The sequence below is a fragment of the Tupaia chinensis genome, unplaced genomic scaffold (assembly GCF_000334495.1).
Source record: "Tupaia chinensis unplaced genomic scaffold, TupChi_1.0 Scaffold142619_1, whole genome shotgun sequence".
NCBI lineage: Eukaryota > Metazoa > Chordata > Mammalia > Scandentia > Tupaiidae > Tupaia > Tupaia belangeri.
In genome coordinates, this window is record NW_006202465.1 from 395,018 (window position 1) to 409,845 (window position 14,828).

Here is a 14,828-nt window from a genome sequence, read left to right on the forward strand (position 1 = left end):
AGAAGACTTAAATTGCAACTTTTAGCAATACCAGTGGAAAAAGAAACTACTCTGAACACCACTACTGGAAAGAAAAACCCCTTAACTTTCTAATGATCATATTTTTAATAAACACAAAATGTATCTTTTTCACAATATTCTAAGATTCTTAGTCTATACACAAGTATTCGGAATTCATGAAATTATCTGTGATTAAAAACTAGTTATAAAAATGAAAATAAAAGAGGTACTTTATCAAAAATGTAAAATAATCTGTTGATGATAATGGGATTGTAATATCTTTGACTGGACTAATATATGGTGCATTCATGCTAGAAAATGCATTTTATATGTTCTAATGATATATAGTGACTGAGTGTAAAAAATATCTTATTTTAAAAATTCACCATTGAGTCAAGCCTCTAAATCGAATATCAATTTAAAAGGAGTAAGAGAGACCAAAGAGATATAGTGAACACCACAATAAGGACACAATCAGCAATATCTACAATGCGAACTGCATAGGATAAAATATCCAGCACTTAAGCAAATACAATTAACTGGAAGGCATGGGAGTTAATTTACATGTTAGCTTGACTGGGCCACAAGGTGTCCAGATATTTGTTCAAACACTATTCTGGTTGTGTATGAGGGTAGTATGTCTGGATAAGATTAGCACTGCATTGGTAGACCAAATAGAGGAGGCTGACTTTACTAATGTGGGATGGGCCTCATCCAATTAATTAAATTTTTGAGTTTTAGTTCTATTTCTACAATTTATTTTTTTAATTATCATTTACAATTTACATATAATAGCTGCACATATTCATGGAATACAGTATGGTTTTGAAAACATGCATAGTTTGGGGCCAGCAGATGGCATAGTGGTTATGTCGCTGGACTCCCACATAGTCGACTGTGGTTCAAGTCCTGGGTCTTGTGGCTTAAAACACACTGGGCCCACATGCGTGCATGCCCAAAATACTGAGAGGAGAATCACCCTGGGGGGTGATTTCTTGCTTTCTGTATCTGCCTCTGTCTCCAGCAAGCACACATGCCTATAGCAAAAATCTCTCTTTTAAAAAAAAAAAAACATACTTTGTGTAATGATAAAATTAGGGCAATAAACATATCCACCATCTCAAATATTTATCACTACTTTGTGTTGCACACATTTGAAATCCTCTCTTGTAACCATTTTGAAGTATACATTGAATTGTCACCAACTATCGTTACTCTACTGTGCTATGTAACAGCCAAGTTGTCTAAGGCATAGTAACTGTGATTACCCCTTTTTTATTTGTGGCTTTGCTAGAAGGTGCATGCACTCATCAAAAATATAAACAAACAGAGAGAGAGAGAAAAGGAGAAGGAAGAAGCACCTCCCTATAGGGGATGGCCACACCACAATCCCTTCTTGCCCATCTCTCCATCCTTTCAGGACTTTTGGGCACACTTGCACACACACCAGGTATTTTTCAATCTGCTAGGTTAGAACTTGAACCATACAGTCAGTCATGTGGGATCCAGATGCCTTACTACCACCATTGGCTAGCCAAGATTAGTACCTTTTTCAAAGAAAGTTATTATTACACTTTTTTTTATAATTATTAACTTTTTCATTTATTTATTTATTTGCTATAGGGCATGTGCACTAGCAAGAGGAAGAATCACCCTTCCAGGACAGGGATAGCCATACCACAATGCCTTCTCCTCTATTTGCCTCTCGGGATTCTGAACACCATTGGCTGGCCAAGATTACTACCTTTTATTAAAAAATGATTATTACACTTTTTAAAAATAATTATGACCTCTTTCATGTATTTATTTATTTGCTATAGGGTGTGTGTACTAGCAAGAGGAGAATGAGAAATCACCCCTCTGGGGGGAAATACCCGTACCACAATACCCTCTCCTCCATTTTCCTCTCAGTACTCTGAGTATGCACGTACATACATTCCTGGCATGTTTCTTTCTTTCATTTTTTTTTTGGAGAGGTTTTTGCTGTATGGCATGTGTGCTCGCCAGAAAGACAGAGACAGACAAGAGAGACAGAAAGCAAGAAATCATCCCCCAGGGGGGATGGCCACGCCTCAATCCCTTCTTCTCCATTCTCCTTTCGAGATCTTGGGCACACATGCACACATGCCTGGCGTGAGTTTAAGCCACCGGGTCTGGAACTCGAATACATGGGAGTCTAGCGACATAGCCATTACGCCAACTGCTGGTCCAACTGCTGGCATGCTTCTTAAACCACTGATCTGAGACTGGAATAGTGAAGTTGGTCACGTGAGATCCAGTCACCTCAACTACCATGCCACTGGCTGGTCCAATTATTACCAATTTCTTTTTACTAACTAAATACCATCTATTTCATGGCATGATGGCTATTGAAGGACAGTATCCACCAAAGACATACAGGCCTGCCTAACATCAACCACCCCTATGTAATGTAGTTCAACAAATGTCCTTTTCTTCTTCCTAAGTGTACTGGTCAGATGTGGGCCCTAGAGACAGAGCAGGGACAAGCCCTAGTTATTACAAAGTGTACAATTTTTAATATTTTGAATTCACCTTATAATCACTCAAATGCTTCAGCTGTAAGACCAGGATTATGCAATACTTACTTTAGAAGGCAAAATATTTTAAAATATACATTGCATTCTGTTTTAGTTTCCAAAGGATGAAGGTCAGAAATTTCTTTATTTTAAAAACTCTACTGCAGAGACATTGGAATACCTGGCTTTCTGTGATCTTGGGGGAATGAAAGAACCTCTTTATGCCTCAATTTCCTCTTTTGTAAAATGAGGAAATCAATCTTCCTTTCCTCATGGGTTGTTGCTTTGAGAATTAAGACAAGTTAATACCTGAAAATCCTTAGAATAGTTCTGGGCACACAGTAAAATTTCAATAAATGTGACCAGTTTTAAAAATACTTGTAAGTTGAGATTTTCAGTTTTGGTAGTTTTGTTTTCAATTTTTTTCTTTAATTTTGCTATAGACTGCATGCTCTCACCAGAGAGAAAAAGAGACAGACAGACAGACAGACAGACAGAGAAGGAAAGTGAGAAAGCACTCCCCAGTGGGTATGGTCATGCCACAATCTCTTCCCCTCCATTCTCTCAAGATTTTGGGCACACATGCTTGACATGTTTTTCAAGCTGCTGGGTCTGAGACTTGAACTGTGTGGTTGGTCCTATGGGTTCCAGTTGCCTTAACTACTACACTACCTGCTGGCCCAGTTTTAAAAGTTTTATAGTTTACAACTGTCTGGGTTTTTTTTTTGTTTTTGTTTTTTTTTGTTTGTTTGTTTTTGGACCTCCTTTTTTTTTTTTGCTATAGGAGGCATGCGCTTGCCAGAGAGACAGAAAGCAAGAAATCACCCCCCAGGGAGGATGGTCATGCTGCAATCCCATCTCCTCCATTCTCCTCTCGGGATCTTGGACGCACACGCACACGCGCCCTGCGTGAGTTTTAAGCCACCCGGTCCAGGATGCAAACTGCAGTCAACTACGTGGGAGTCCAGTGACATAGCCATTACGCTAGCTGCTGGTCCCCAACTGTCTTTAGTAAAGCGTAAAAATTTAACAGCTGAATACTATTCTGCAATTAATATTTTATTTATTTTTAGAAATAATTTTATTTATTTATTTATTTATTTATTTATTTATTTACTTTTAATTTGACCAGAGAAACAGAGAGAAAGAGAGCGAGAAAGTCACCAGGTCTGGCACTCAAACTGCAGTAGACCATGTGGGAGTCCAGCGCCTTAACCACCAAGCCACCTGCTAGCCCCCGTTTTGTTTTGTTTTGTTTTGTTTTGTTTTGTTTTGAACTAACTTTCCCCACAACTGGATGACCCAATTACCTTGAAAGCATCTTCAAAGCATTTGGAACAACTGATCTCAGAAAACAGTATCACTGTTTTTCCATGGGGCTGAAGAAAAAGCTGAGGGGTTGTCCTTGACTCTGCCTTATTCCCACACAACCCACACACATAAGCACTACAAGTCCTGCCTGCCCTGTGTCCAAATACCCCTGCCCATGTGCACCCTCCATCTGCACACTGCTCCAACACTGTTCCTTTGCACCTTGTCCCTTCCTTGGACTTCCTCCAATAGCCTCCTCATAGTTATCCCCACTCGCTGGCTTGTCCCTCTCCAGTTCATTCTCCACACAGTGGCCAGCGTCACCTCTGATAATAAGAATCAAATCATGTCACTCCCATACTCTAACCCTTCACATTCAAAACAAAATCCTTACTCAGCCCAAACCACATAGCTGCTGTCTGCACATTCCACCTCACCTCCTGCCAGGCTCCAGCCCCAGGAGCTTTTCTTCAGCTCCTAGATCAACTGTGCCACACATGATGCAGGGACACTGACGAAATGGCCTGTTATCCATGCCAGGCTTCTTCTGGTCATTCAAGAGTCAGCTCAAACGTCACCTCCTAGGATAGGGCTTCACTGATAAGCAATCTCTCATAAGCCCTGTCCTGGTCATTTTCCACTCTGTTTACATTTTTCTTTTCTTCAAAGCACCAATCCCCATATGATATCAGCCTGCTTATTGATTTATTTTCCCACTAATTGCCAGTTTTCCCAAAGTAGAATAATACTACCAGGGACCCTGTCTGTCTTGTTCTCTTCACTGTTTCCCCAGCGAAGTTCCCTAGCTAAGTGTCTCACATGTAAATTAATGAATAAATATTATTAATTGAAGGGATTTTACTTATTTGACATATGCCAGCAGCTTCCGTAACATGCACATTCATATATACACACATACACAAATACATACATACTCTCACCACTGCTCTCACCATCCAAGATTCCAGGAATTCATTGAAGTAGTTCACTGGTAGATAAAAAGAAAAATTCCACAATTCAACAGATTTGATTCTAACCAAATATAAAGTTCAATGCTACTGAACCATATTCTTTTATTGATTGTTTTTTCTGGAGATGACCTGTAGAATTGTCTCTAAGACATTCCCCTCCCCCCAGTTTCAATATATTACCAATGACTTCTAAAAGCTGATATGAAAATACAGGTAAACGAAGTTAAGCATTAAAGACCTTTTCCATCCTAGAGTAGCCTATGCTTTCCATCAAAAAGATTCCTCACAGGTATTGTTACATATTTGGTTGTACACAGTTCACTGAAAATATAATTTTTAGGAATTAAAAAAATACTATTTCTAGCAGCACTGAAAAATATGAAATATTTATGAATAATATGTCCATAATTATTGTACATTAAAACATCAAAAAGTATTGCTGGGAGATTTAAAGACAACCTGAGTAAGTGGAAAACAAACCATGGTTATGGATCAGAAGACTCAGTATTATTAAGATACCTCCTATTTTCAGGTCATCGGGTGCTGTGGTGGTTAAGGCACTGGGCTTCTACATGGCTGACCATGGTTCAAGTCCCAGACTTGGCAGCTTGCTTTGTTACTTTCCCTCTCTCTCTCTGTCTCTCTCTAGTGGGCTGTATGCCATATAGCAAATTTAAAAAAATAATAATAATGAATAAAAATAAATCATTCTTTTAATAAAAAATATGCCTATTCTAAAACTGATCTATAAATCCAATGCAATCCCATTAAAAATCCAAAAAAGGAAAACAGTTTTAAATGTTTTTAATTGTCAGAAGGCGCATGTGCTCACCAGAAAGAGAGAGAAAGAAAAGGCACCCCCTGATTGGGTGTGAGCATGCCGTAATCCTCCTTCCTCCATTTCTCCATAGCATCACGATTTGGGGCATGCACATGCACCCAGTATGTTTTTTAAGCTGCCAGGGCTGGAACTTGAACCACAGTCACTCATGTAAGATCTGGCTCCCCATGCACAGTGCTTAACTGCTGCACTATTGGTGCTAGCCTGGAAAAAAAAAATTGAGGAAACTGAGAAAACAATTCTAAAATTCATATGCAAATACAAAGAGACTAACGTGAACTGGAAAGAAGAGCAGCAACTGGCCTTCAAGTGTGTGATTCAGGTGAGGTTGTGATCCATATACTGTAATGCATGTATCACACCATACACAAAAGCCAACTCAAAATGGAACAGAGATCTAAATATAAAGCCTAAATCTATAAAACTTCTAGCAGAAAACACAGGAGAAAATTCTCATGACCATGGGTTAGGTGAAGCTTTCATAAGTGTGACAGCAAAACCATAATCCATAAGTGAAGAAATAGATAAAGAGGACTTCCTTAAAGTTAAATACAGCTTTCCCAAAGAAACTATTCAGAGAATGAAAAGCCAGGCCTCTTATGGGAAAAAATGTTTTAAAATAATACAAAGGAATTTCAAAAAGTTCACGGGAAATGGAATTAAAGTATGTATTTATGTTGGCGCAAAAATACTGAAATCCATGCATAGTTTCTCATATGCATTTTTCCATGAACTGTTTGAAGACCCTTCACATATCTGGTAAAGGACTGTGTCCAGGATATAGAAAATCTCATAGAGCCCAATGGAAGCATACAGAACACAGAACATGATACTCTGTAAAGCTGTCACACGTGAGAGGGTTCCAAGTTCATGCCTGAGACCTCTTCAAGTAAGCAGAGCATGCAAGTGCTCATGATCCCAATTGGCTGAAGCTTGGGGTGGATTGTGGTGTGAAGACACTGTTGGGGTTATTGTCTTTGTCTCTGTCACTCATGGAAGAAAGAAACTGGAAAAAGAAAAGAAAAAAAAAAGAAAATCTCACAAAAGTAGGTAAGAAAATGGAAAGTAATTATAACAACCATAAGATAAAATATCGGTTTCTCACCAGGGCCTTTTTCTTCTCCTTTCCTCATCTATCCTGTTTGAAAGGAATAACAATAACCACAGGGCTATGAGCTTGTAGAGGTGTTATGACTGAAGGTTACCAACACTCCTGTGGCTGAGCAATCTCATGCCCATTTTACAGAGTGAGAAGTTGGGGCTCAGAGAAAGTCATTCCCTATCTCATCCTCCTGCCCTCCACCTTTACATGGAAAGTGGCTCCAGGACACTCTGCGGCAGGAACCGCTCACTGGGGTCAGGACAGACCACACCTCTCTGCTTCAGGCACCAAGCACCGAGTCTCAAAGCAGAAATGAGAGAATTAGGTCTGGAATCCCTTCCTCTCCTCACACCACAAGGCACTCAGCCCCCACCACGAGGCACCCACAACCTTACCAGAATCAAACCCCCTGAAGGCCAGTCGCCGCTCTTCTTTCTATGCCACGTTAGTCTCTATTAAAAAGTCATCACCGTCGCCTCAATGACGTCACGTTTCTATGGCAACCGCAATGCACAGGCTGATACTCTGTACCTGACAATGCCTCTGCACATCCTTCTGCCCCTCACCTTTGACTGAAAGCAAAGCACTCCCATTCTTCAGACAAGTGCCTGAGCAGACCAAGCTGGGACAAAGGCAACTGGCTGATCTCTGCCCAGGTTAGTAGAACCAAGCACGATCCCTTTGTTTGCTTAAAAACTGGCAGAAAAAGGGGCTAGCAGGTGGTGTGGTGGTTGGGATGCTAGACTTTCATGTGACTGACCACAGTTCAAGTCCTGGACCTGGCAGCTTGCTTCCTCACTTTCTTTTTTCTCTTTAGAAAGATTTTTCCTGAGATCAGTAGATGGCTAATGGTTACGTTGCTGGATTCCCATATAGTTGACTGGGGTTCAAATCCTAGACCCCGCAGATTAAACTCATGCCAAGCACATGTGCATGCGTGCCTAAGATCCCACGAGGAGAATGGAAGATAAGGGGTTACATCATGGCCAACCCCCCAGAAGATGATTTCTCACCTTCTGTCTCTTTGTCACTCTCTGTCTCCAGTAAGCACACATGCCTTATAACAAAAATCTTTCTTTTTTTTATTTTTAGAGATTTTTGGTATAGGGCACCTCTGCTTGCCAGAGAGACATAGAGAGACAGAGAGACAGATATCACCTCCCAGGGGGTTGGCCATGCCACAGTCTCTTCTCCCTCTTGGGATTTTGGGCATGCACACATACTCACCTGGCATGAGTTTCAAGCCACCAGGTCTGTGACTCAAATAAATAAATAAATAAATAAATCTTTAAAAATAAGTAAAAATAAAATAAGTAAAAATAAAAACTGACAGTAAGGGAGAAGTATCAGAACACAGAAATGCAGTGATGTATCTTAGGGCTCCTGGAGATGAGCTAGCTCTCTGAAAGAGAACATTAAAACACACACACCATGCTAAGCAGTTAACCATCTGTGACTGGAAACTAAGAGACTGTCTATAATCATGTGACTGAACGATCTAGAAACACCAAAAAAAGATAAAAATAACATTTAAAGAATCTCAGTCTTGTTTCAGAGAAGCAGACCTAGAATATCATAATCATTTAATAGGAAGACATCTAATCAATTGAACCATACATTGCATTATCCTGAGTATTCTTATCCTCCACTCTTAATATTTTCTTCCATGTGTAGGTATAGAAGCCAGAACTAGGCTGAATAAGAAAAACCTAGTGGTAACTACTTTTTGTTAAGTTTGCCTCCAAGATAGATGCACTGAAAAGTCTGAATGACCTAAAGTGCACTCCAGTTTGAGCAGAAAGCAAAAATGCTGCCTACACCAAAATGACCAGTCATAAATGGAGTTTTAATCCATCACTTTTTTCATAAAAATGGAACAGTAGGAGGCAGCTTGATTTACCCAATCAGAACTGTGTAGGTTTCAAGCCTTCATTTACATAAAAGGACCTGATAGAGTACTTGGCCAGGAACTATTCCTCTATAAGGGGGATCAACCTTGGGGCCAGCAGGTGACATGGTGGTTGAGGCACAGGATTCTCATATGGCTGACCATGGTTAAAGTCCCAGACCTGGTTCCTTGCTTTATCACTTTATTTTTCTGTCTCCTCTGCTTTTATCTGGTGAATTAAGGAATAATAATAATAGAAAATTTAAAATTAAATTATTATTTTTTAAAAGGCTCAGTATTATCAGCTTTGTAGAGGTAGGTTTTAGACACTCTTTGTAAGTGTGAGCTCTATTTGAGCTGCAACACTTGGCTCCTTGCTTGCTAGTCATGGTTAGTCTCCAATAGAACTTACTCTAGCTTTTAGAGAGTCAGTACTGTGAAATGGGTCATCTTTCTTTCAATTTTTTGGGGGGGGATATTATAGACTGAATGCCATCTTGGTGTGTTTCTTTCTTCTATATAATTATGTACATAGATATGTGTATACACATCTATAATATGTACACATACATTATCCTCATAGTAAAATAATACTATTGTGTTTTTGCATATAAGAGATGGCTTTCACAGGAGCTGGAGTTAAGTGATGATCTGGGAGCACATTTGTTTTGTTTTTAACTATAAATTGCCTACCAGAAAATCACTTTATTTCTTTTTTAAAAGAATGATTTATTCAATTTTATTTAACACTGTTTTTTTTTTCCTTGCTACAGGGCATGTGCACTCATCAGAGAGAGAGGGAAAATGAGAAACCAAGCTGCCAGGTCTGGGACTTGAACCATGGTTGGCCATGTGGGAATCCTGCACCCTACTTAACATACCACCTGCTGGTCCCTTGGTTTTTGTTTAAAAAAAAAAAAGTCAAATTTAATTACTGAAATAGAAGGGGAAAATACAAATACATTTGAATTCACTTTGTAATACATGTTAACAATAAAAATATCTGTCTCGTTTACTACTTGTTTCAGCTTAACTTCCAACAAACACTGGCATCTGAAAAAAAGAAAAGATTTCCAGCCCTTGGATTGTAGAACCTGAAAACATGTAAAACTAAAACTCTAAAGTTAATCCTCCCAGGTCATGGCTGAGGCTTGTTAAGAATAAAGCCCACATAGTTAAAAATAAAGGGCTTCTATTGTGCACTTATCCCAAAGCTTTAGAATAGCCATTGGCAGCTTGAGGCCCAACCATAACTTTTACTAACAATTTAACGCATTTTGATGTGAAGTACAGAGTACAAAAGACAACTCTCTTCAGTTCCGAAAGCACTAATATCTAAATCTGAAATGATCAAAGGTGACATACCCTTCTCTTTAAAAATAAAGCACTTGAACGAATGTACTGGTTTAAAATAAGCTTATTAATAAAACTTACAAGGAAGAATTAAAACTCTGTTTTTTGTCATAATAATCAGAGTCTATTAAAATGTAAACCTGTTAAGACTTTGGGACCTGAAATAACATGAGCTCTATCAAAAATAGCTATTGGAATGATTCGATTTTATCTGAGCTCCCCTCAGAAGACGGGAGACTGGCAAAGATTGGCTTCTTTGGGGACTATTCCCACTCATGCTCACGAGATGGCTACTGATAACATTACATTCTTGGATCAGGATGCTCAGATCTTCATCTCCCTTAACTATTGCTTTTTTAACTTCCCATAGAAGAGGAGGAATTGTTTGCTCTAGGCAAGCCTCTGGTTGTTTGAAAACTGTAACAGGACATAGAGATGAACTGGTCTACATTTGAGGTGGAAAATTCTACCTAATTACTGCTAGAAATAGGATTTGTCTCCTTTTTAGCCAAATCAGAGTTATCTGAAAGAATTTCCAGAAGACTGAAGTTGTCATTTTCCTCTTCACCAGAGGACACTGGGCCACTAGGAGCAAAGGGATGATGAACCCTGGCTGTTGAGCCCTCCCTTTTAAAGGAGGCAGAAGATGACAGAAGGACGAAGTCCAGAAGGAAGGTCCTGCCAAAATCTGGGGTAAGGAAAAATTGACTTCTTTGGAGAGGCTGAATGAGGAGATGACATGGATAAAGTAGAAACGGAGGATGTTCCCTCAGAGGTAGTTGAAACCATATGGTTAAAGTCTTGAGGCTTTCGTCGTCCTTCTGAACTATGTTGAATTCTGATAGTTCTCGTTTGATTACAATCTACTTTGCTGGGTCAAGTAAATTCAATGAGGGGGAGACATAGATGTCTCTACCAAGGCCTAGTTATTGAAAGTAGAATATGACTTCAAAATCCTTAAATGAGGGTGGATAAACTCTTTACTCAATGGCCAAAATGCTAGTAAATCTGTCAATGTTTTGAAATTTTTTGTGTCCAATTGCTTTTCTAGTGGTGTTTGGCAAAGGGTTTTCTGTTAAAGTAGCTGTGATGATATCCTCTGATCTCTTGTCCGAACTCACATTTGTCTGCAGAGATGGGCTATTTTCTGAGGGAGTAGACATAGCGTCTGTATCCCAGAGGTTACAAAATTCTGCTTTCCCTTCTGACAACCATGTATTTGAAGAGATAATAGAATGTATTATTGGCAAAAGTAGCTTTGGATCATCATCATAAAATAACATCAGGTCCTCTGTCAATTTCCAAGTGTTAATCTTGAGGGGCAGCGTTTTCTGAGGCTCCACAACTCCAGGAGGCAACAAAATGTCTGGGCACTGCTCTTATTTCAGTACTGCCTTGGGAGCATTTTCTGTACTAGGTCATCTTCCAGGAAATGCCGTAGAGTAGAGGTACGCTGTGTAGTCTGACAGGCCACTTCCCTCTCTTTATATGGCAACTGTTCATTCATCAGCAGTGTAATGGCTTTTTTTTACTTTTCCTGGATATAATGACCTTGGTCTTTTCTAGCTTCATCTATGTGTTGAAATCCTTTCTGTATTTGAAGGTTACAGAACTCCTCTCTGCAATGCTGAATAAAGGATTTATACACATGGTGGCAGTTCTTTCCATGGTCATTGAATTTGTGTCATGGCATAGTCATAATCTCTGGAAGAGAAATAGTGTTGAAAGTCAAGCCACTGATAACTAACATCAGAGAACTAGCAGGACCTCGAGGATCATTAGAAGTTACTTTCCTGACCTTTATTTTAGCATCTGAGTAATTTTTCATGAAGGTTTTCACTTGCCTCCTGAATGCCTTAGGTAAGACAAATTTGAAGGTGAAATGAGGAATGACAGCAAAGAAGTTGGAGTTTACTTGATTGGTTCATAAAACTCTTGGCAGGTTCTGCTCAGTTCTGCTGCTTCCAAATACAAATGATCAGTCTCCGTGGTGATAAAGTAACAATTTCCTGAGGGGAAGGTCCATCACCATGCAAGGCCTTTTCCTGCTCAAATTTATGCCCCCTTGTTCCCAGGCTATTTCACTTCCTCCCCCTACACACACTTTTGAGAGGAAACAGAGAGGCATCCGTGACCAAAACACATCTAGTCTCTTTACATAGTCTCTCTTCTATTGCAGGCATGACATGAGTGATTGGTGAGTTTGGAAAGAAAAACCTGTTGCACAGTCCAGGTCCTCTTTCTACCAGACTTGGAAGTAAGCCAGCATTAGCAAGCACATGTGCTTTCTCTGACCTCAAGGATGGAGCTTGCAGTAGGCCCACAGCTCTACTCCTCTGTCTGTGTCCCCATCTTCCCGAACTATTCCTATGGTGTTGTTCTAAAATGCTTGGGTCTTTTAGTGATTCCCAAAAATATACTTCTTTATACCTAGGCCTCAAACCAACTAAGAACTATGACAAAACAGAAATCAATATATGGACTTCACTCCTTATAAAGATGATACTTAAGAATGTGAGTTCCATGTGCTGGCAAGTGGGCTTCTAATGAATGAGCTCAGAATTGAATGGATTATCCCCCCAGCAGTGCTTCACTGGGATAGTCCCAAAGACCAATAAATGTAATGTATATTTATCTGCAATCTGCTGAAGGACCCCTGTCTATGTGTGCCCAAGGATAGTAACTTCCTTGCTGAGGGCTATCCTTAAAGCAGTTTCTGGACATCTTCTTTGAGAAACACTTCTCAAAGTGAATAAACACTCCTTGTCCTGACTGACACCTACCAATCAATCTGCTAAAAATACAGCCTTGCCTGTTTCTCAGAGCAGTTTGTAACAAGAGTTTGTCAATTCCTCAACACCAGTCATTGCAGTGAAAGCCCATCTCATGGAGAGGAATTGAAATTAGGTTGTGAATTCCAAGAGTGGGTTGCAAATTATATACTGTAATAATTTTCATTGACAATCCCTTCAATAAGGAATTGATTAAATGTTAAAAACAAACATACACACATGAACCATAGCAAAGATTTTAATGAAGCCCCCCACCTGAAGTCTTTAAGGATAAGAGAATCTCTTTTTTAAAAAACTTACTTATTTAATTTTACTTATAATCATAATTTTTTTTTTAAATTTTGCTACAGGGCACATGCTTGAGAGAGAGAGGGAGAGAAAAAGTGAGAAAGTAAGTTGCCAGGTTCAGGACTCAAACTGTGGTCAGCCACGTAGGAGTTCAACACCTTAACCACCATGCCACTTGCTGGTCCCAAGAGAATCCCTTTTTTATCCAATCGTAACAAACCATAGAAAAAGAAAGTTCACTAAAATCCTAATGCTTTAAATATTCATTTCTGCTTAACCAACACCCAAAAGAATAGTCATCTGTTATCTGTATTTATGAATAGTCTGCATGTTGACTGGCTCAGGTGGATGTTAATGTTCCATGTGGTTTCTACCACCTGGAACTGCAGTCACCTGCACATACTTCTCACTCACATGGATGACAAGTGGTGCTGGTGTCTGCCCAGAGTTCAGACTGAAGCGGTTGACTGGAGCACCTTGGTTCTCCATAGAGCTCTCCATGTGTAGGGTTGCTGGATTAAATACATGACACTCGGTTCAATGTGGACTCCGGATAAACAGTGAATTTTTTAGTGTGATGTTTATGTGTCAACTTGGCTGAGCCACACCTTTTAGATATCTCATCAACATTCTTCTGGATGTTTCCATGAGTGTTTTCAGGTGAGATCAACATTTAATTTGGTGGACCTTAAGGAAACTAGATTTCCCTCTATAATGGAAGTAGACTCAACTAATCAGTTGGAGGTCTAAATAGAGCAAAAAGCCTTGCCTCTCTGAGCAAGAAGAAACTCTGCTAGCAGAGAGCCTTCAGACTTGAACTACAGTGTTGGCTGTTCCCTGGTCTCTAATCTGCCACATTTGGGACTTCTAGCCTCCATAATCATGTGAACCAATTTCTGAAAATGAATTAATATCTTGCTCTCTCCTCTCTCTCTCTCTCTCTCCATCCAGCATGTTCCCCACCCTCCACCATGAGGGAAATACAGGCATGAGCCCCACCTGAAAACAAGGCCAAAGGCCCTCTGACCCAAGCCTCAGTTCCTCCTCAGCAACTCATTTTCCAGGACTCCTCCCTTCTTGAGAACTTGTTTATTCCTTTCCTCTCCTTCAATAAACTCTCAGCTTTCCCCTGTTTCCACATCTCCAATTCTTATTGAGTGTGAGACAAGAATCCATGTCCCATTGGGGGTACTGGGCCTATTCACCCTGGCATCACCGCGTTCTCTGCATCACTGTGGTTTCTAGATCTAGTAAGTAAACACACACAAACACACACACACACAGACATATGCACACACAAAAATACAACATATTTGTTCTGTTTCCCTGGATGTGGAATGCAATATTATTTTTTTTATTTGAATTCACCTAGGTATTCTGTGCTTTTATACTTGTATGTCTTTGTGTGTTTATTTTTATATTTATTTCTAATCCACAGCCCTCTCCCCACTGAGAAAAACACGTTCTGCTGAGTGGATCACAGCACCAAGCCAGGAAAGGCGCAAAAAAACAAGGGAAATGTGGTTTGTCAGCACACAAAAGCATGCACATACATGCACGCACACACACACACACACACACACACACACACACACACATTCATACACTGATAAGGTTCTGTTACAAAGATTTAGAATTCTCCCAAGATAGTTGCTGGGCCCCAAGAGGACGAGACTAACTCAGCAGAGCAAACAAACACATGAACTCTGCCCTAAACTCTGCCTGTTAGCAATACACAGACTCTG

The 14,828-nt window shown here is 39.8% G+C and overlaps 1 pseudogene; it reads right to left on the reverse strand.

The window, feature by feature from the left end:
- Positions 1-10,191: 10,191 nt before the first annotated feature.
- Positions 10,192-13,584, reverse strand: LOC114005133 (ENTH domain-containing protein 1 pseudogene; annotated as a pseudogene).
- Positions 13,585-14,828: the final 1,244 nt, after the last annotated feature.